This window comes from Ceratotherium simum, chromosome 3, assembly GCF_057802395.1.
Source record: "Ceratotherium simum simum isolate JZ-2026a chromosome 3, ASM5780239v1, whole genome shotgun sequence".
NCBI classification, from domain to species: domain Eukaryota; kingdom Metazoa; phylum Chordata; class Mammalia; order Perissodactyla; family Rhinocerotidae; genus Ceratotherium; species Ceratotherium simum.
In genome coordinates, this window is record NC_141902.1 from 76017272 (window position 1) to 76037582 (window position 20311).

General features: G+C 37.1%; 1 long non-coding RNA gene across 1 annotated transcript; it reads right to left on the minus strand.

Annotated features, from left to right (window-relative positions):
* Positions 1 to 456: 456 nt before the first annotated feature.
* On the minus strand, positions 457 to 17365 carry LOC147917652 (uncharacterized). Its single transcript, XR_015551735.1, has 4 exons — positions 17244 to 17365; positions 7516 to 7642; positions 2435 to 2560; positions 457 to 586 (listed from the first exon to the last, which is right to left on the minus strand). It is a non-coding gene; the product is annotated as an uncharacterized LOC147917652 (long non-coding RNA).
* Positions 17366 to 20311: the final 2946 nt, after the last annotated feature.

The window sequence follows — 20311 nt, forward strand, 5'->3', positions numbered from 1 at the left end:
ACTAAATGAGTGCAGCAAGAATAGTGATTGGCCACATAGGTCTTTTGAGTTTGCTTTGCTGGGACTTTTCATAAGGATCTCAGATTAGACGTTTCAAAGCCTCTCAGGCTAGGAAGAGAAGCTAAGAAATTGCCACAAGCTTTTGCCTGCGATACCTAGATTTGGCTGAACTCCTTTTCCTCATGTTCTCCAAAATACCCTGAGGTCCTTTGGCCTGCCAGAAAGAGACCAGCCTTACTCCCCTGCAAGGAAGGGAACACTATTAGCAAGATGTGGGCCAGTTTTTCCAAATGAAGCTTTAAAAATGTTAGCTCCCTAAAGTCAATTAGTCCTTAAAGCTCTTGGGTCATATGTGATTCAATGCACATTGTTATCAAATATGACATTACAGTCAAAGCCTTGGTATTATAACCAATATTTTCAATTGTGTCCTGTTATGAGGAGATGAGATTCAGATTGAATTTATGTAAATAACTTTATTGCAATAAAAATAAGAATACTCACTAAGAATTTCCAAATTGTAGCAGATCAGGCAGGAAAAAAGTAAATGTTACATCTTTGTTCACAAAGGATTACTTTACCAAATCTGTAAGTTACACATAGAGTAAGAGAAAAAGGTTTACTTAAATCTTGAAAACAAACATTAAAAAAAACAGTATTATTTACCATTACTTAGTTTGGTGATAAAGTTTAAAGTTATCAAAAGGTCTGTGGAACTATTTTTAAGTAAACATATTATAAAACATCTATTTTTAAAGTCTAATTTTTAATATTTTATCCCACTTACATTTATTTAATTCACTTGTCCTTAATAATTATGCTTGAAGTGACCATAAAAATTTCATGAGGTAACCAAACAAATCTAGATATCTTATGATGTTATTTTTCTTGTTGACAAATTAAGCAACTATCAAAAAAATTACAGAAGCAAAGAACTTAGAGTTAGATGTATAGTTCTTTCCTCTTTGTTTTTCTTTTTTTTTTCTTGAATACCAGGCTTGAAATGGATCAAGCAACTTACTTTTATTCTATACTTTTTTTTTCTTGGTTAGATTTATAGTTTTATAATTTAACCATCTAGAAAGATAGCTTAAGCTTGTTTGACTAGTAAACCTAGGTAGAAAAAAAAGTATGTTTGCATTATATTTAAAGCTGTTAACTATGAAGACACGCCTGTTTTTATTTTACCAACAATTTTTCAAACTAGCTTTATTTACAAAACCTTGTCCCAGATCAAGGAAACATTAAAAAAATGATGTTTCTTTATTTCTGAGTGTTATAGGAATACCTAATTTATAGAAGCACTTGTTTATCTCTAAGCCAATTTGAATACAACTCCATTAAAAGATTTTATAAATTAATTTATAATATGATCCAGACATAGAAAAAACCCATATCCATGAAACACATGAATACTACATACATACATAAGCATACATAAAATTACAGAGGGAAAAAGACATCTTACAGCTTTCATTAAAAATTTTTTAGCCGTGAAACTAAAACATAGTAATACAATATCACAGGTTTATATCTACTTTATATTTTCATCTGAATTGTGTTTCTGACAAATGGGACAAGTTAAGGTTAGCTGTTTATCAATAAATTGGAGGAGACTTCTAAAATATTCTTTTGACCTGATGGAGGCTGTGGAGTAAATTTGACTAAAGAAATATCTAGTAGCTGTCTGGATGTCTCCAAAGCCCAGCTGAGGGGACAGAGCATTCAGTTCTGTTTTCTAATAGGCTTTTTTCTCTTACCAGCCTCTAGTGATTGCATGTGGGAGTCCTTAGTCCTTTGAGCCCTTGCTGGAGGGTAGGGGCATAAAGCTCAAGTGAGAGTAGGGTGCGAAGGGGCTGATATGTGAGAGGAAAAGTCTGGCAGGATGGACAGAAGGATGGAGAATGTAGGAGTTTGAATGGGACATATTAGAGGATTCAAGTGAATTGGAGAGAAGATCCAAAGCAGTAAAAGGAGGAAGCAGGAGCATCCGTGATAGAAAGAGAGAGGTTTAAGGAGCCATATTGGAAGATCTTAAGTTTCTCCAAGAGGCCATTGGAGTTCAAAATTATTCTTAGTAAAATCATGCCAACAAGAAAGGAAGTGAACAGTGTTGGTGGAGCATATACTCATCAAGGGTTCACGAATGGAGTTTTTAGTCTACTGAGACACTCTCAAGTTCTTAAATAATGGTAACACTATAGTTATGAACAGAGAAGTTTGGCTCTCTAACCCAACTCCTGTTTGCCTGGGATTCTATCACAGCTTATGCTTGCTTGTGATGGTAACCCAGCTACTTAGAGAGAAACCTAGGACTCTTACCCAGTCTCTGTTTTTCTAAGACTCTAACACATATTCTAAAACATACTCCAAAACTTATCCTACCATATTCAAGGGATATTTGTCTGAACCAATCATTTAGGAGTGTGCTCACCAAAAGATCCTCAATAAATTAGTCAGGAATGAAGACAAAGTCTTCAAAGTTTCACACCCAGCATCCTGAGTGAGGACTCCAGGGATCCAGTGATGAATCTGTACTCTCATAGTTGCAGCATTATAACTGTCAAAGAAGAACCAGAGTTTTAAAGGGGTAAAACAAAATTTTATTCAGGACTATTACAATAGGTGAAGAGATATCTCAGTATGGAAACAGCTCAATTCTAAATACAGCATGGGCAAGTTGGATTTTATAGTCAGGGAGCCTGGTGGGGTTCAGTGGATGGAAAATTACTAAGAGCAAATGTCAAGGGTAAGGGGGATTCTGGCTAAACAAACCTAATGGGATTCTTACTAAAGTCAGGCCAGGTTGACCAGTCATTACTAGGTGGATAGTGGAAGATGAGAAACGAGATTAGATATTAAGGGTGATCAAATATGGAGGATCATATAAGAGACTGTTGCTAAGCTAATTTAGCAGGGTTTATACTAAGGATTTTAAAAGGAAGTACACTGATTGGCCTAGGAGAACCTTCAGGAGCCTGACCACAGTTTGGTGAAGCAAAGAGTCTATGTCACTACCAAGGAGAAATTGAAACAAACTACTCCACAATGGAGTGAAGGAAGAGTGTGTCTGGAATACAGGGTATCCCTTAGGGTTTCTCTTACTATTTTACAACTAAATTACAACCCAGTCCAAGCAGGACTACTAAGGACCCAGACCCTTCAGGGATTAAGTTTTGAGTCACCCCACCAGCTAAAAAACTACCACCAGCTGAGGTGCTTCTGATGAAAAGGGAACACAAAATGGTTAGCAGAAGAAAGGAGTTATAAATCTAGCTATGACTAAGTGGCCATTTACAAAAATGAGAACTGTAATTGTCATGAGTATTTCCTCCTAATTTTGCTATGTTTACGTGTGTGTGTGTGTGTGTTTATGTGAATATATACATACACAGCAATTGTCTTTTTTATGGGATATCAAGGAGAAGAGTATACGTCACTCAAGGACTTCACCTCCTCTTCTGGGGAAGACGTTAGTGTGTTTTTGGTAGTACACAAGTTACTTGTATCATGGTAGGAAGAATTATGACCTTGTTATTGTATTTATTTGAAGATTAAGTACAGTCAAAGGTGATGTGTATAGGTGTCAAGTTGATGTGATGGAATTATGATGGTTAATTTTATGTGTCAACTTGACAAGGCTAACAGAAGTACACGATGGTAAAACAGTACTTCTGAGTGCATCTGTGAGGATGTTTCTGGATGGGATTAGCATTTGATTCAGTGACTCAGTAAAGAGATCTTCCCTCAACAATGTGGGAGAGTATCATTCAATCAAATAAAGGGCCACGATAGAACAAAAAGGCAAAAGAAGGGAAAATTCTTTCTTTTCTCCTTGAGATTGGATGTCTATCTTTTCCTGCCCCCAGACATCAGAGCTCTTGCTCATCAGGCCTTTCTTTGAACTCTGGGACTTACACCTAGGGCCCCCTCATTCAATGGCTTTTGTGTTAGGAGTAAGACTTACACCATCAGCTCCCCTGTTTTTCAGGCCTTTGGACTCAAACTGAATTATACCACTGGCTTTCCTGGTTCTCTAGCTAGCATGTGGAATGTTGTGGGACATCTGTCCTCCATAACCACTTGAGCCAATTTCTATAGTATGTGTCCTTGTATATCTACCTGCTTATCTTCTGCCTATTAGGTATCTATCCTATAAGTTCTGTTTTTTTTTTTTTTTGTGTGGAGAACCCTGAAACAGATTTTGGTATGGACAGAAGTTCTAGAGAAAAATATGTTAAAGATGAGTTTTCTGAATTGGTTCTAGGGTTTCTGGAACTGCTTTCTAATTTGATTAGATTTAAAGACATTAGTGACTCTATTTCCAGTAGTAAACAAAGCACTATTTTCCATGGTCTTGCCTATTTATAGAGAAATTTAAAATATCTGCAATGGATGTTCCTAATCAACCACTTATAAGCAGCAAGTAGTGAAGTAACTTTGCTTATGTTACTTTTGAAAAACTAAGAAATATAATGATATTGGTTTGTTCCTTCTAATGTTGCTGGACAAAGTGGTAAAAGAAAAGGACAAGCTCAGATATTCTGATTCTCGGAACAAGCTTGCATCAGTGACCTAGAAACCGTGTAGTATCTTGAGGGAGATCTTTATCTCTGTCAGGGTTGAAATTGGTACGGTTCTGTGATTGGATACATTTCAAGTAAGTTAAACTCCCATATACCTAGCGTGTCCACGTAAAGCCAGGGCACGGATTGTTAAAGACTATTATCCTATAAAGTGGCATAAAAAAATGTGGAGGATCCTGATGAAGCTGGAGATATTAATCTCCTAAATTCTGAGGAGTCTTTTTTGCCAACTTAGGTGGACTCACACTCCCAGATTATGTGGTCTCCTTACCACAAGCAAAAGTGGTCTTCCCATCCCTAGCTGGAGCAGCCTCCCAATCCACAGAGGAATCAGCCTTTCTACCTCCATCTGAGGGGATTAGCCCTGCATCATCTGAGTAATGTCAATGGCCTCCTGAGGCAGTTGCCACTTATGAACAGACTCAACTAACAGCAAGCCTCAAAGAGTGAGGTGCATAAATGTGATCCATTAGGAGCTGCACTACGCTCCAAAAGAAAAAACTGAGTTTTCTAATTTATACAAGCAGAAATCTGGGGACTATGTATGAGAATGGATATTAAGGGTATAGGATAATGGTGAAAGAAACATAAAATTGGATCAACCAAATTCATTTATGTGGGCTTATGAAGCAAAGATTTTGCATTTGATGTTGCAGGGTGGGAAGTTAGAAAGAGTTCTAACAGTTTGTTGGGATGGTGGCTGAAAAATGGATCAAAAGATGGCCCACTGTGAGCAAAACGGAAATGCCAGATCTGTGTTTAATATAGAGGAAAGTATTCCAATGCTCAGGGACAAGGTAATGCTACAGTAGATTTGTCATTTAAAGCCTACACACCCACACAGGGTAGATCCAGAACACATACCTTTCAGCAATACTTTTAAGGGGGGGGCCCCATATCATTGATGAGCTTTGTGATTTCTCTTGTGTATAGGACAGCATTTAATAGTGGCACCACAGCTACATTTTTGGATAATATAAATGAGTAGGAGTAATTTGATTCCAGGTGGCAGTGACAAAATGTTATCACAACCACCAAGACAAGGTAGGCATGGGGAAGTAGAAAAATTCAGGCTTTGGCATGGATTGGCAAAATTTGCAAGATGGAACCCAAAAGGGTATATTACAATTTTCCATTGAAACACAATTTTTCTCTCTACAGTCACCATCATTCAATCAGAGATAATTAAAATAAGACTAATTTGTTTGCCAATAAGTCTAGTCCCATTAAACCCTGGTTATTTACATAAGTGCAGCAAGAATAATGATTGATCACCTAGGTCTCTTGAGTTTGCTCTGCTGGAACTATTCATAAGGAATCTCAGATTTGGACTTTTCAAAGCCTCTCCAGGATTGAAAAGCATGCCAAGAGCTTGCCATCAGATTTCACCTGCAAAACCTATAGATTTGAGTAAATTCCTCTCCTCCTCTAGGGATCCTGAAAATATCCTGAGACCTGGGCATTCCAGAAAGTGACCTTCCTTATTGACATGTAAGGTGGGAAATCTTACAAGAAATGTTCAGGCTGGTTTTTCCATAATGATGTTTATAAGCATTGGCTCCTTAAAGTCAACCTTATTTCCTTATAGCTGTCTGGTCATATTTTATTTGATACACATTATTCTCAAAATGATATTCTAGTCAAGACCTTTGTAATATAACCAGAGTTTCCAATAGTGTCCTGTTACAAGGAGAACAGATTCTTATTGAATTTATAAAAGTAATTATATTTACACAAAAATAAGAATGCACACTAAGAGTTTTCAAATTCCGGGAGATCATGTAGGAAGAGAAAGTAATTATGGCATCTTTGTTCACAAAGGTATACTTTATCAAATTGCTGTCAGTTACACATAGCTTGAGGATAAGATTTCCTTTAATCTTGAATAAACATTTAAAACCAGCAATGTTTCAAACAAATTCATTAAAAATCACAATGGTTCTCATAAGTTCTTTCAGGCCCGTATAATTAATTCTTATTCTGCTAGACCTTGGGTTAGCAGTTTTATGAATCCATCAGCTTCTTCATTACTTTTGCAAATTCTTACTCAGCCTAGAGGCATGTCTCAAAGTCATTCCCATGATGCCACTGATGGTGCTCAGGGCAAGCTGCCCCAGGAAGCACCACTCTGGTATGCGGATTATTTCGAGCTGAAGACAATAATGATATTTGATCTCCCCCACTAACTGCCTAGAGAATCTGGCATGGTGGCTCATTCCTGGAACAGATCTTCTATCATGATGGCTATAAAGATAATGTAAAATAGATGTTGCAATGGGAGGGGCACCAAGCCCCTTTTATCAAAAAACTCTCTCTCTCCCTGACCAAATTATCAATAGATGACCCTGAAAAGAATTGTCCTTCTGCCCTCTGAAGTCCCAGGCCACTACCCACCCCCAACACGTTCCTTCGCCTTTAGCTGCAATACTTAAGCAAGCAGCTTAGACAGAGGGACGAGTTGCTCATTTCTGAGTTTCTCCCATGTATACATGTTATTAAACTTGGTATTATTTTCTCCTGCTAACCCGTCTTGTTGATTATTTGGCCAGCCAGAAGAACCTTAAGGGAAAGGGCAGAGGGAGATTCTCCCTCTTCCCCCGACACCACCATGGAGTATTCTTTACTGTAGCTGATTATAAATACTTTGAGAGAAATATCAAAGTCAAACAATCACAGTCTGTGAATGACAAATGACTTAAAATGGCCTTTGCTATAGTTCTGATGAGAATTCATTTGATAAGGAAAATTATTTATTTATATGGCATATAATATTTTTTGCACCTGTGAAACCCAGGAGTCTAACCCAGACTCCGTTTGTCTGGGACTTTAACCCAGGTTCCAGAGTACACTCAAAATCTTAAGAATCAAAATATTTCCCTATCAGTTTCAAAGGACATTCCTATAGAAATGGTTTAGCAGTAAGACTCACCAATAGATCCTTGATCAATCAGTCAGCAGTGAAGACAGAGGCTCCAAAGGTGCATATTTTGAGTCTTGGGTGAAGGGTCCGGGGTTTGAGTGATGAATATGATCTTATCCAAGTAGTGGTGCCATAACTGTCAAAGAAAAATCATAGCTGGGTAGTAGTTAAATAGATAAAAACAGATTTTATTCAGGACCATTGCAATAGGGTAAAAAAGACCTCAATATAGAACCAGGCTCAATTTTGAATACAGCATGGGCAAGTGTGAACTTATAGCCAAAGAGCCTCTTGGGTTCAGTGGATGGAAAATTAATAAAAGGAAGCATTAAGAGTAAGGGGTGGGCCGGCTCCGTGGCTTAGCGGTTAAGTGCGCGCGCTCTGATGCTGGCGGCCCGGGTTCGGATCCCGGGCACGCCCCAGGGCACCACTTCTCCGTCCAACCCGAGGCCGAGTCCCACGTACAGCAACTAGAAGGATGTGAACCTATGACATACAACTATCTACTGGGGCTTTGGGGGGGAAAAAAATGAATAAATAAAATCTTTAAAAAAAAAAAAAAAAAAAAAAAAAAAAAAAAGAGTAAGGGGGAATTCTATCTAAACTGACCTAACAGGATTCTTGCTGAAGATAGGCCAGGTTGATTAGCCATCATCTGGTGGATGATGAAAGATAAGAAACCTGATTAGATATCAAGGGTGATCAGACATGGAGGATGGATGATAAGAGACTCTTGATATACTGACTTAGCAGAGTTTTGACTAAGGATATTATAAGGAAGTGCACAAATACGATTACGGGATGGTTCAGGATCCTGATTAACATTCAGTCAAGCAAAGAATCTTTGTCACTATCAAGGTGAAATTGGAGTGCTACTCTACAATGCAGGTAGGGGAGAGTATGTTTGAAACACAGGAGATTCCTTAGAGTCTCTTAGTATTACAATGCCCTATTATTAAGGTCAATGGAACACTACCACAACCTAATCCAAGCAGGACTAGCAATGGCCCAGACTCTTCAGGAATGAAAGTTTGGGTCACATCACCAGTAATGACCCAGAACCAGTTGAGTTGCTTGTTGAGGCAAAGGAAATACAGAATGGGTAGCAGAAGAAAGTAGTTATGAATCCAGCTACAAACTCATGACCAGTTCAAGAAAAAAGGACTATAATTGTCATGAGTATTTCCCCCTTATTTTGTTATAAATATGTTTGCATGTATACACACATATATTAAGCAAATATATTTTTCTATCCTCTCTTATTCCCTTATCATGCACATGGGATGTATGGCTTTATATTATGGTATTTAAATATCATGAATTTTACATCATACTATATGTTATGGGATATCTAGGAGAGGAGCAAACATCATTCAAGGACTTTACTTCCTCTTCTGAGGAAGGGGTTATTGTGTTTTTGGTTATAATCAGATAGCTGTATCATATTAGGCAGAATTATGACTTTGTTATTGTTTTTATTTGGAGCTTAAGTATGTTTTAAGGCAATGTGTATAGGTGTCAAGTTGATGAGTGGTGCACATGTGATGGTTAATTTTGTGTCAACTTGACGTGACTAAGGGATGTCCATATAGCTGGTAAAACATTATTTTTGGGTGTCCCTGTGTCGAGGGGTGTTTCTGGAAGCTTTGATCAGAAGACTCAGTAAAGACATCTGCCCTCACCAATGCTGACAGGCAGCATCTAATCAATTGAGGGCCAGGAGAGAACAAAAAGGTGAAGAGAGGGCCAATTCCTTCTCCTCTTTTGAGCTGGGACATCCATCTTTTCTTGCTCTCTCATGTAAGAGTTTCTGATTTTTGGGTGTGGGGGCGATGAAACTTAACCAGAATCCCCCTGGTTCTTAGGCCTTGGGCCTGGGACTAGGAGTCCCTGGGTGCCACGGTTCTTAGTTTTTCAGACTTAGACTGAATTAACTTCGCAGGATTTCCTCATTCTCCAGCTTACAGATGTCACATTGTGGGACTTCTCAGCCTCCATAAATGCCTGAGCTAATTCCTATAATAAATCTCTTCTATCTATTATCTATCTATCTATCTATCTATCTATCTATCTATCTATCTACCCACCCATCTATCTATATCTACCAACTATCTATATACCTATTTATCTATCATCTAACATCTATATATCTATCTATATATCTACCAATTTATCTAAGTATATATATATATATATCTTACTTGTTCAGTTTTTTTTCCCAGAAACTTGACTTCTACATATTTTGACATTGAGAGAGGTTCTAGTTGAACAGAATTTTAAAGATATGTTTTTTAAATTACTTCTGGGGTCCTGGAATTGGCTCTCTAATATTATTAAAGGAGGTTTATTACTTTCAGTAATAAAGAGAGCACTGATAGTTCATGGTGAGAACTTTAGAGATACACAACATATCTGCTTTGGATATTCCTAATTAAACTCTTATAAGAAGCAAGAAACTAAGTAACTCTGTTTATGATACTTTCAAACATTTTTGAAAAACTAAGGAATTTAATGATGCTAGTTACTTCTTCCATATGTTGCTGGAAATTTTCTAGAAGAAAAAAATGAGCTCTAAGATTTGAATTCTCAGCTAAAAAGTTGCATAAATGATAAGAACTTCTAGGTGTCCACTAAGGGAGAGACTTATCTCCTGTCAGGGCTAAAATTGCTGAAAATCAAACTGTGATTTCCTGAATTTCAATTCAACTTGGAATCCAAGACTCCTAGAGTGTTACTATTAAAGTGAGGGCACTGATTGAAAAAGAATGGGATCCTGTAATGTGGAATGAAGCTGTGTGGGAAGACCCTGATGAAGTAGATGACATTGAACCCCTAATTCCTGAGGAGTCTTCTTTGCAAGTGGAAGTGGCCTCCCACCCAAATGGTAGCAGACACCCAATCCACAGTAGTATCAGACTTTACACCTCCATCTCAGGGCATTAACTCTGCACTGCTTGAGGAAACAGCAATGGACTCTCCTTAGGCAGCTGCCACTTATGACTAGTCTCAAGTTTTATCAGGGACATAAAGGTGAGATACAAAGTGTGGCCCATGATAAGATGCACTATAGTCTTAAAGAATTACTTGAATGTTCTAAATTATACAAGCAGAAATCTGGTAATATGTGAGGCAATAGATATCAAGAGTGTGGGGTAATGGTGGATGGGATATAAAGTTGGAACATGACGAATTTTTTGATATGGGCACCCTAAGCAGAGATTCTGCATTTAATGTGCAGCATGGAGACTTACAAAGAGCTTTTTTTTTTTTTTTAATTTATTTTATTTTATTTTATTTTTTTTTATTGCAGTAACATTGGTTTATAACATTGCAAAAATTTCAGGTGTACATCATTGTACTTCCATTCCCGCATGGACTACATCATGTTCACCACCAAAATACCAACCACAACCCATCACCACACACATGTACCGAATTATCCCCTTCACCCTCCACCCTCCCCCCTTCCCCTCTGGTAACCACCAATCCAATCTCTGTCCCTATGTGTTTGTTTATTGTTGTTATTATCTACTACTTAATGAAGGAAATCATACGGTATTTGGCCTTCTCCCTCTGACTTATTTCACTTTGCATTATACCCTCAATGTCCATCCATGTTGTCACAAATGGCTGGATTTCGTCGTTTCTTATGGCTGAGTAGTATTCCATTGTGTATATATACCACAGCTTCTTTATCCATTCGTCCCTTGATGGGCACTTAGGTTGCTTCCAAGTCTTGGCTATTGTGAATAAGGCTGCAATGAACACAGGGGTGCATGTACCTTTGCAAATTGGTGTTTTCAAGTTCTTTGGATAAATACCCAACAGTGGAATAGCTGGATCATATGGTAGTTTAACAATTTATTGAGTTGGTTGGCTGAAGTGTGGATCAAAGGATGGCCTATGATGAGCAATGGAAATGCTGGATCTCCCTTAGTTCAATGTAGAGGAAGGGACGCAAAAGCTTAGGGACAATGAAATGTTAGAGTGGATTTGTCATTTAAGACCTACTCAACCAAACTAGGAGTCTCCAAGAGACACAACTTTCACCGATACTTTAATGAAGAAATTTGGGAGTGAAACCCCAGAATCCTTGAAGAACTCAGTGATTGCTGTTTTCTGTAGGCCAGATGTTAAAATGAAAATTGCATCAACTCACTTAGAAAATCTAAAAGTTAGAGTAATTGGATTCCAGAGTGGCAAGGGCCAAGAGGCTTTACTCAACATCCAAAGGCAAGGTGTTGTGGTTACTATAATGAACTTCAGAGTCAAAGCAGCAATCAGAATAGTCTGACTAGCACAGATATATGGCAATGACTAGTTAATCATGGTGTTTCTATAAGAAAAGACATACAAAGTCTACTAAATACTTACTTCATCAGTATAAGCAGAAAATTTTTAGGTCAACTGAAAAAAAGTTTATATTGATCATAAAAATAGACAGTCTAAGTCCCTCAATTGATTTGCAGACATGAGCTAGTTTATAGAACCAGAACCGCTTGAACGAAGAGGTGACAAGATCCCCTGCACGAAGGACACCAGTACATTACCAAAAAAAATATACCATTTCTCTTTCTCACAGCCTTCCCCAAAGGGACCTACTGCCTTTTACTAAAGTAATTGTGTATCGGGAGAAAGGAAACGCAGAAAATTAGGGGATACTGGACACTGGCTCTGAACTTACTTGGTTTCTGGCAGACCAAAACTTCACTGTGGCCTTCCTGTCAGAGCAGGGACTTTTGAAAGGTAGCTGACGAATAGAATTTGAGCTCAGTTCCATCTCTCAGTAAGTCCAGTGGATCCCTGGACCTATCCTGTGGCTATTTCCCCAATTCTAGAATGCATAATTGGAATAGAATATTCCACAGGTGACAGTCTCCACACATTGGTTCAGTGACCTGAGGGGTGAGTGCTATCATGATGAGAAAGGCCAAATGTAAGCTATTAAAACTACCTATACCAAGGAAAGTAGTTAATCAAAAGCAATACCACATTCCTACAGGGATTGCAGAGATTTGTGCCACCGTCAAATCTTTGAAATGCAGAGGTATTGATTCCCACCAATCCCCATTCAACTCTTGTATTTTGCCTGTCCATAAAACAGATGAACTTGGAGAAAGACAATGGAGTATCACAAGCTTAACCAAGTGGTGACTTGAACTGCAGCTGCTGTACCAAATGTTGTTTAATTGCTTGAGCAAATTCATACACCCCTAGTACCATGTATGCAGCTATTGATCTGGAAAATTCTTTTTTCTTCACTCTTTCCTTAATCTCCATCTGAAACAATTTTATTTCAGTTGGTAAAGGAAGCAGTATACTTTCATGGTCCTACTTCAGAGGCATATTAATTCTCCAGCACTATGCCACAACTTAAATTTTCAGAGACCTTGATTATCTTTCCCTTCCAAAAGATATCACGTCGGTCTATTACATTTACGACATTATGCTGATTGCATCGAGTGAGCAGGAAGAGCAACTTCTCTAGACACATTGGTAAGACATTTGTGTGTCAGAGGATATGGAGTAATTCTGATTAAAATCAAGGACTTCTATCTTAGTAAAATTTCTAGGAGTCCAGTGGTGTGAGGATTGTCCACATATTCCTTCTAAGTTTTTGCATCTGGCCCCTCCTACAACCAAGAAAGAGGAACAATGTCTTGTGGGATTTTTGAGAAAACATTCTACATTTCAGTGTGTGATTTCTGTCCATTTATGGAATTACCTGAAAAGCTGCTAGTTTTGAGTGGGGCCAAAACAAGAAATGACTCTGCGACTGGTCTAAGTTTAATGCAAGCTGCTTTTTCACTTGATCCATATATTCAGGCAGACTCAATGGTTCTAGCAGTTTTATTGACAGAGAATTTTTGTTTGGTGCCTTTTGCAGCCCCAGTAGGTGAATCACTGGTCAGGTATTTAAAAATTTGGAGCAAGGTTGTGCTATTATCTGCAGTTATCTACTATATTTTTTAGAAATAACTATACTTTTGAGAAACAACTCTTGACCCGAGTCTACCAGACACTGAATATTTGACCATGGGCCACCAAGTTACCATTTGACTGCAGCTGTCCCTCATGAAATGGGTGTTACCTGATCTAGCAAGTCATCAAGCTGAGAGTGCACTGAAATACTGTGTGGAAATGAAAGTGGTGTATAGGTGATCAAGCCTGGGCACTTCCTGAAAGCATGTGTAAGTTACATTTGAGTGGCTCAAATGCCCATGTTCCTTACACCTGCTACACTGCCTTCTCCTTCCCAACCTGCACTTATGACCTTATGGATAACTCTCTTAGATCAGTTCACAAAAGAAGAAAAAAGAGGGCCTGGTTTACAGATGGTTCTGCACAATATGCAGTCAGCACCTGACAGTGGAGAGCTGCAGCACTACAGCCCCTCTCTGGGACATCTCTGAAGGACAGTGACATCTCTGAAGGACAGTGACAAAGGGGAATCCTCCTAGTTGGCAGAAATTTGGGCATTGCACCTGGTTGTTTACTTTGTTTGGAAGAAGAAATGGACAGAAGTTGCTTATATACTGATTCGTGGGCTGTGGCCAATGCTTTAGCTTGATGGTCAGTAACTTGAAAGGAACATAATTGGAAAACTGGTGACAATGAATGGACCACTTTCAATGAACAAAAAACAAGAAGATATATGTATGCAAGTACATGTTTATCAGAGAGGGGCCTCAGAAGAGGAGGCAATGAGTGTATTGATAAATTTCTATGAACTTCATATAATTTCTGTGATACCTATATTAGTAAAATATATCCATATACATTTAACCTACAAAGCTTTATTATCACTGCTTATATGACAACTCTCCCGCAAATTTTGTTTATCAACTCCCTTTTACAAGGTGAGAGACAAATCCTTTGAAATATTCCACTGGCCTTCTGGGAAATCTCAATGTTGTTTGAATTAAAAGACTCCATTTATAATCTGTTTTGGGAAGTTGACAAAAATGTCAAAAGAGTCTGACACTTGACTAAATAGTATCACTGTGAAACAAAAGTTACCATTTTACCAAAGAGACAATAAAAAAGATTTCAAAGGCAAACACATAAAGTTACATAGTTGTAAAAAAATCTAGCTCTTTTAATATTGGGAAGACTCTGTTTTTAAGTAATCAAAGACCTGATGAAGACAACGTGAAGCACAAGACATTATTTAGACACAAAGTCTTGGTTTTCTAGGTAGAATATTTAAAAGATAAAGAAAAACGTTTTTACAGTTTCGTATTAATAGCAAACTATTAATCTAAGAAAACTTTATTTTAGTAGAGAGAAAACCAAATTCTGAATATGCATCAGTGCATTATTCATTTTAAGGCTAATTAAAAAAAATCTCACCCAAAGAAATAAACTCATCCAATCTTCCAGCATTGAGCACACAAGATAACATTCCTTTTCCAAACATTCCAAAACTTTTTTTTTCTTTTTAAATATCCATTCATTTTTTTGTCTTACTGTTTTCAACTTTTTCATTCTGCAATAACCAGTCATTCTGGTTTAGGACAAAGTTACTCTTCTTGACTGTTAACAAAAATGCGTTCTTCATCTATTTTCTTTTCAAAAACACATCTTATTTCCTTGCATACTGAGGGGTTTTTTTAAATTTGTCCTTGTTAGTCACAGTAGTGTCATTTTTGCAAATGTTGATTAGAATTTTTAACCCTTATTCATCTTTCTTTTTAGGGAAAACTAGGACTTGAGCAATTTTTAACTGACTGCCACATATTATCATTCTGAGGCAAATTTATGAATATATCATTTTATAATTTTTAGAGGTATTGACTTTTCATAGTACAAATATCATGTTTATTAACAGACCCAAATATATTTACTTTCTCTATACTTTATAAAAATAAAATACCTAAAGTTGATAAAATTATCTTCAGCAATTAATATTTCAATATTTCATCTCATTTGTAAGTGACTTAGATATTCAACAAATATCAATTATTTACCTTAACTTAGTATAGCTTTAAGATTTCAAGTTACCAAAAAGCTTTGTGGAATTATTTTTAAGTTGACATATAATAAAAAAATCATTGTAAAAAGTTCATTTATAAAATTTTATCCCACTAACATCTATTTAATTCACTTCTTCTTAACAATTATATTTGAATTGATCATGAACATTACATGAGCTAAACAAACAAATATACCCACCATCCTAAGTTATTTTTCTAGCTGACAAATTTAGCAAGTATTTAAAAAATCTAAGAGTAAATAACATAAAAACTTAAACATATGATTCTTCCTTTTTTTCTTCTTAATTTTCTGCAGTGATTGACATATATCAAGCAACTCATTTTTAAATTACATTTTACCACTGGTTGTATTTTTAGGTTTATAATCTTAAATACCTAATGGAGATAACATAAGCTTGTTTGACTACTAAACATAGATTAAAGAAATTATGTCTGCATTGCATTTAATGCTGACAACTCTGAAGACATGCCTGTTTTCATGTGACAACAATTTTTAAAACTAGCTTTAACAAAATTATCTCAAAGGAACTTTAAAAAATTAGATTTATTTCTATATTTATTTATTTCTATATTTTAGGAATATTTAATTTATAGGAGCACTTACTTATCTCTAAGTCAATTTGAGTATATCTCCGTTAAGAGATTTTATGAATTAATTTAGCAATATCATCCAGAGGTAGAAAATGTCACACATACATAACATACATGCACACATACATACAGAAATTTACAGAGAGATGCAAATAGACATCTTAGAGCTTTCATTCTAAAATTTTAGCCCCGACTCAATAAAATATGGTAATAGAAGCTCACTTGTTTATCACCATCTAATATTTTAATCTGGATTGTATTTCTGCCAGTGGGCCAGTTAAAGTTATCTGTATACAAATAATGTGAAGCAGACTGTTAAGATTTTCTTTTGCCCTGACATGTAATCTGATGGAGGCTATGGAGTAAATTTTAGGCCAGTGACTGAGGAAATACTTAGCAGCTGTAGCAGCTGTCTGGATGTCTTCAAATCCATATGAGGGGACAAAACATCAAGTTATGTTTCCAATTAGCCTTTTTTATTTTTTCTCTTTTCAGCCACAGGTGTTTGCTTTTGGGGGTCCATTAGTCTCTTGTGATGCCATGATTTAATTTAGAAGGTGTATGGTTCAAGTGACTGTGGGAGCTATGGGGCTGAAGAGGAAAAGGAAAAGTCATACAGGGTGGACAGAGAAACAGAGGAATCACGGGTATGAAGGGGAAGATACGAAGGGACTCAAGGAAACTGGAGGGAAGATTCAAAGCAGTAAGTGGAGGAAAGGGGAGCAACTTTGACGGGAAGGGGGAAAGGTTTTAGTGGAGCCCATTTGGGAGTTATAAGTTTCCCAAAGAAGCCACTGAAGTTCCAAATTATTCTTAGTAAAATCGTACCACTAAGAAAGAAAGTAGACTGAGTTGGTTGAGCATACAACAGGGGTTCAAGAGGTGTGTTTTCAGTCCACTAGAAGCTTCCATATTTGTAACTAGTGGTACTATATACCTATGAACAGAGAAACCTGGGACTCTAATAGAGCCTGTGCTTGCCTGGGACTCTAACACAACTTCTTAGACAGGATCCTAGGACTCTTACCCATCCCTGTTTGTCTAGGACTCTAACCAAAATTGTAGATTCAAAATCCTATGACTCAAAATCTGTCCCTACCAGTTTCAAGTGGCATCTGTCTGGGCCAATGGTTTAGGAGTTGGACTTACCCAAGGATCTCCCATCAAACAGTCAGGAGTGAGGACAAATTCTTCCATCGTGCATGCTTTGCATCCTGGGTGAGGGGTCTGGAGCTCCAAAGTTGAATCTGATCTTTCCAAGTTGAAACATTATTACTGTAAAAGAAAAATCAGAGTTTTAAAGGGATAAAAATAAATTTTATTCAGGACTATTGCAATAAAGGAAAAAAGATCTTAGTATAGAAACAGAATCAAATCCTAAATTAGCACAGGCAAATGGGAAGTTATAGCCAGGGAACCTCGTGAGGTTCAGTAGATGGAAAATTACTAAAAGCAAATATGAAGAGTAAGGGAGATTTTGGCTAAACTGACCTAACAGGATTCTTGATGAAGACAGGCCAGATTGGTCAGTTATCACCCGCTGGATGACAGACAATAAGAAACCTGGTTAGATATTGAGGATGATCAGACTGGAGTGTAAGAGACCCTTGTTAAACTGTCTTAGCAGCATTCACAGTAAGGATATTATAAGGAAGTGCATACATAGTCCTAGGAGAGGGTTCAAGAGTTTGAGTAAAGTTTGGGAAACTAAATAATCTGTGTCACTACAAATGGGAAATTGTACAACTACTTCACAATGGAGTTAAGGAACAGTATGCCTGGTATACAGAATATCCCTTAGGGTATCTCAGTACAACCAATGCCCTGTTATTAAGGTCAATGGAAAACTACAAAGACAAAATCCAAGTAGCACTAGTAATGGCCCAGACCCTTCAGGATTGAAAGTTTTTACTTTGTCAGGTAAAGAACAACCACTTGTTGAAGTACTAGCTGATGCAAGGTGAATATAGAATGAGTTGTAGAAGAATATAGTTGTAAATCCACCTATTACCAAGTGAACAGTTACAGAAACAAGGATTATAATTGTCATGAATATTTTCTCATTTTGTTATGAATATGTTTGCGTATAGATATACATATATTAAGCAAATATCTTTGTTTTCTATCCTCTTTTATTCTCCTAGCATGTAATATGAGACATACTGATTTCATATCATAGCATTTAAGCATTGCTAATTTTATATCATACTAGTTTTTATAGGATATCTAGGAAAAGAGTAAACATCCCTCAAGGACTTTACCTCCTCTTCTAGGGAAGGTGTTAGTGTGTTTTTGATAGTATGCAGGATACTTCCATCATGGTAGGCAGTATAATAACCTCATTATTGTCTTTATTTGAAGATTAAGTATTGTTGAAGGTGATGGGTATAGTAGTCAAGTCAACAAGCGGTGAACTTGTGATGGTTAATTTTAGAGTTAATTTTATTGGGCTAAGAGAAGTCCACATAGCTGATAAATATTACTTGTAGTATATCTGAGTGTGCTTCTGGAAAAGATTAGCATTTGATTCCCTATACAGAGTAAAGAGATCCACTTTCACCAATGTGCGAAAGCATCATCCAATCGCAATAGAGAGCCACAAAAGAAAAATAGGCAAAGGAGGACCAATTCCCTCTCCTCTCTTAGAGCTGAAATGTCCATCTTTTCCTGCCTTCAAACATTAGAACATTTTGGTTCTCAGTATTTGGACTCTGGGACTTACTCCAAGGGCGCGCTGCATTCTCATGTCTTAAGCATGGAACTAGAAGTTACAACATGGGCTCTCATGGTTCTCAGGTTTTTGGATCTAAACACAATTTGCCACTTGCTTTTCTGGTTATCTAGCTAGCAGATGACAAAGAGTGGGACTTTGTCATCTATAACCACCTGAGCCAATTCCTATGATAAATGTCCTCATCTATCTATCTATCTATCTATCTATCTATCTATCTATCTGTCATCTATCTATATGCCTATCTATCTAATCTATAAGTTCTGTTTTTCTGGAGAATGCTTACTAAAATAGCTTTGGAGTGAAGACTGATTCTAGAGAATAGAATTTTAAAGATGAGTTTTCTGAGTTGGCTCTGGGGTTTCTCAAATTGCTCTACCATTTGATTAAATTTAATGATGCTAATGACTCTTTCCAGGAGTAAGAAGAGCAATATATTTCCAGGGCATTAACTGTTTATACATATTCAAATTATTTGAACTGGATATTCCTAACCAGCCACTTATAAGAGGATGGGGCTAAATAACTCTGTATATTATACTTTCAAACACTTTTAGAAAACTAAGAAATATAATGACTTTGATTTTTTTCTCCTAACGTCACTGGAGAAAGTGATGAAAGAAAAAGATGAGCTTAGGGATTTGAATTCTCAGCTTATGTATTGCACCAATGTCATGAGAACTTCAAGGTGTGCCCTATCTCCCGTCATGGCTGAAACTGCTACAAATCAAACTGCGACTGGATTAATTTCAACAAGTTGAACTCCTGACTCCTAGACTGTGTACAGTTAAAGCTATAGCATTGATTCTGAAAGATAATATCCTGTATATTGGGATGGAACATGTGGAAAGATTTAAATGAAGCTAGGGACATCAAGCAGCTAAAAAGTAATGAGTTTCTTTGCCAGTGGATGTGACCTCCCAACACAACTGGTAGCAGCATCCATGGCCTAAGTGGTAGCCATCTCCCTATCCAAGGTGGTATCAGCCTTTCTAACTCCATCTGAGGAGAATAACCCTGCTAAAACAATAATAGCTTCCCCTGAGAAGCTATTATGTGTGCTAACAGCTATCTATGACTAGACTCAACAAAGAGCAAGCCCTTAACGGTGAGGTGCATAGTGTGGCCCTTGAGGAGAGACACTACATTCCAATAGAACTACTTGAATTTTCCAATTAATATAGCAGAAATCTGGGGAAAATGTATAGGGATGGATTTTAAGGGTGTGAGATAATGGTGGAAGAAATATAAAGTTGGGTAAGCTGAATATATTGATATATGGGCCCATTCAGCAGAGATTCTGCATTTTATGTTGCAATGTGGAAAGTTAGAAAGAGCTTCAACAGTTTGTTGGCATGGGTGGCTTAAACATGGATCAAAAGATGGTCCATATGAATGGAACAGAAATGCCAGATCTCCCTCTGTTTAATGTAGAGGAAGGTATTAAAACCCTAAGGAGATTGAAGTGTAACAGTGGATTTGTCAT